Raw genomic sequence first — 3753 nt, forward strand, 5'->3', positions numbered from 1 at the left:
ATCAAAATTACTTTGGTCTCTTAAACAAGTTTGGATTACAGTAAAAACAAAATTAAATTAATATATTTCTAAGCTGGCAAAGTTAAAATTCAGGAGATAGAGTACACATTAGATAAAATGGTAAATCTCCCATATTCATGCTGAACAAGAATTTTGCCCTTGTGTAGCTGCAGGAAGAAAAAACATAATATGTATAGCAGAAATAATTTTACTTGGGTTACTAATTACTTCTTAATTACTTACTATAATCTCAGAATTAGATCAGTTTATAAATAGGAAGTGCAGATTTTTAAAAGCAAGCAAATTGTGTGAGATAAAAGGTATACAGGCACAGCTCAGTACAGCTTAGCCACTTAATGAACTGGCAGAGGACATGACAACTGAATGATGAACTGAGATACAGAGAAGTTATTCCCTTTTCAGTATTAGGCAAGAAATTGTATCAATCCCTGAGGTAATTCTGAAATATGATTACTAATGCAGTATGTTAAGAAAAGCCATAAAAAAGGGACACGATGCTCCTTCTTATCATATAGTTGGTGAAAGAGCAAAGAACATGGAGATCTATGGAGGCTGTGAATTTCCACATACATTTTTATCTCTGCAAGAATATTTCTTTCAAGATCTTTTGAATGCACATATACTGTGTATGATGTCAATGGCTTTCATTTGAACATTTGAACATTTCCACCTTTCCTGTGTCAGCATTGTTTTGCTCTTGCACATAGATATGATGGTACAACAGAACCACATCATGGTGCAACTGCAAAATTTGAGCCCAACTTGAAAGCTGCAGCTGATGATTTATTTCATTACAAGAGGAGTTGCTTATTTCTTTTATTGTTTGACTGCATAGAACATGACACTAACACTTGACAGTCTCTAAGAGAATTTTGCTCATCCACAGAGAATTTGAAAGATCACCTGTGACTGTGGAATGTATTTTTCTAGCATTTATGTTATGCAGAGTTCTTGTTAATGCCTTGGAAAATGCTATTGGAAAAGATCTTGCACAATGTTTTAGAGCTAGCTTACCAAAGAGATTCATTACAGATCACTACATTTTGTGAAGTAACATGAAAAATTGCCGTAGGGAATAACAGTAGAACTGTTTCACCAGGTACACTGGACACTTATTATGAAAAGCACTGCTTCAGTTATTAGCATTCTAATACAGTGGATGAGCTTCCTGTAGTATGTTTCATAAAAAAACTTCATTATAAATTAAATCTGCAGTTAAACCCTAGCTACAATTATGCATTTTAATTAATATGTTATTTGCAGACCAAGAGTGTAAATTAGGTTGTTTGGGGGTTTTATTCATTACAAAATGGTTACAAAATTTGTGAATATTTTGGACCTTCTACATTTGCGATACCTCACCATGGTGATGCTGAACAAGTCTTACTACTGATAACACTAACCTTTATAGGAATAATATTAATATCTTAGATGTAGCAAATCATTAAGGCTATTTTCCAACCTAATGGTTCTATGACTCTGTAGTTATTTCTAGTAGTGTCCTGACATTATATGATTACAGATTAATGGAGGGGGTTTTTGCTCATGTGCAAAAGAGAAAAAAAAATGTTTAATCAAGAATTAAGGTGATTTAGTGCATGTGGTTTTAAATGTATCCACATGAGATAGTAGTTTATGGGAAATGAAATTGGGACAGTGTAAAAACTGTACATTGCCATATATCAGATGCAAAATCAGTGATGGTCTTATTGTATTTTAGAATGCCATCTGAAATCAAGTTGGGTATGAAATACCAAACTATAATTATGGTGTATAAACTCAGAAGCAACTTCTTATTTTTCCAGTTCAACAGCTCATCTCACTAGGAGAAGCTTTCAGTTATTACATGAGCTCAAAATGTAACTCTTACACACTAATTTTGCTCTGTACTAATACCAGATGTGTGTATATTATATGTTCTGGTATGTTTGCTTCTTGCTTAGCATAGAATTTATTTAGTGATATACAGTCCTTATATATTACTAATATACTGTAGTATAGCACCAGCAAAGCATGAGACAATATTCTGTCTAATTGTTTTGATCAAACATGACATAGACTTTGTACTTGTGCTAGACATATTTCGGTAAGTTATAGCTTTCACAGTACTTGCTTTCATTTTTTTTGTAATCCTGTCTGTTTCAGATCCTGAAGAATGCAGCACAACCGTTCCAGTTTTCAACCTGTCAAGACTTTGCACAAATGATTTGTCAAGAAAAAGTCTAATTATGTCTGGCTTAAGGCTTCCATGTTAAACAGGAACAATTGCAGTGACTGTGAAAGAACCACCTCCTGGCACTTGAGCAAAATGTGAAAGCAGCATGATTGTCCTGCCTTGTTTCTTTCCATCAACACCCTGTGGTCAGAAAAAGAAACCACCAAATACTTCACTTCCATTTCTATCAGTTTCTTGTGACTGGCAGCACCTTGGCACTTGCCTTGTACTGTATGTGAGTCATACTACTAAGGCAACAAGAGAGCCTGTTGAATACAAAGTCTGAAACTAAGCAGACATCAAGCCAAGAGCTGCTATAGCAGCAATCAAGCAGATTAGCTTAAGTAATTCTGATGAGCATGTAAAAGCTCAAAATGAATGAGACTGTTTAGAGGAAAAACATATATCAGGCCAAGTATGAGTGACCTGGTGCTGTGAAACAGTTTATATACTTATTTTGCTGTGGGTATTTTTCTCAATATCCTGACATATCAGCAACCACTTAATTAGTATATCTATTTCAAAAAATTACTTATCTATCTTATATATCTTACTTATATATCTAGTTATCAATAAAGTCTACAAACAACAACAAAAATTGTGTTCTTTACTGAGGAAATGATCCACATGTTCATTCAGTGGTTTCATCACCAGTATCAGTGGAATACTTCCAGAGACATTGTGGTTAGGTGTTTTGAAGTAAAAGCCCGTAAAAACAATGCTGGTACATGGCAAGTAAGGAGATGCATGGCAAAAACAACAGAGCATGGACAGATTGCTTCTATGGAAATCTGGCCTACATTCAAAATATGACTGCAGCCTCGGGTGCCTTCATTTTGTAGTGTCTATCTTAAGACAAATAAAAATGTCTGCTGAGATTTTACAAAGGATTGATCACCTACACCCTGAAAACTGTTTTTAAAGTCTTAAGATGTCCTTTAGGGAGCAAGACCACAAACATCTCTGGAGGCTATCCTGTCCAGAGGGAATGTTTGCCACCATTAAAATGCTAACAAAAGCTAGACTCCCCTTTGCCACCTGCCTCGTGAAAGTGCTTTGAGATAACAGCAGCTGCAAAGTTCCAAGCTCTTAGGAAGCCACACTTTATTTCCTACTCCTCTGCATCTGCTGGTTGTCAACTCCCTCTAGTCTGTAACTGAATAAGGCATAGGAGAAGACTGGAGGTCTTACTGACGCTCTTTTTTCTCCTAGGAAAATATGGGCTGACAGCTAGGAATTCTTCCCCTTTTATTTTCAAGAATTCACTTCACTGTTGACCTGCAGAAAACCAAGGAGATACCAAAATACTGGAAAAAAAATATGATGCTCTCATTTTGTGAAAAAGAAATAAAAATAACTGGCCATTCTATAAGAGCAAGACCCTCATAAAAACAATCACTTAAACTGAAATTTTGTGATGTCAAATCTCAGAGTGGTGACAGGACCTTTTGTAGAACAGGAGATTCACAGAAGCATGATGGTGACATTGTGCAATATAGGAAGTCCTGGATTTATGG

The sequence above is a fragment of the Neopsephotus bourkii genome, unplaced genomic scaffold (genome assembly GCF_033783945.1).
Source record: "Neopsephotus bourkii isolate Nb327-2 ecotype Australia unplaced genomic scaffold, CSIRO-AGI_Nbou_v1 NB_591, whole genome shotgun sequence".
NCBI classification, from domain to species: domain Eukaryota; kingdom Metazoa; phylum Chordata; class Aves; order Psittaciformes; family Psittacidae; genus Neopsephotus; species Neopsephotus bourkii.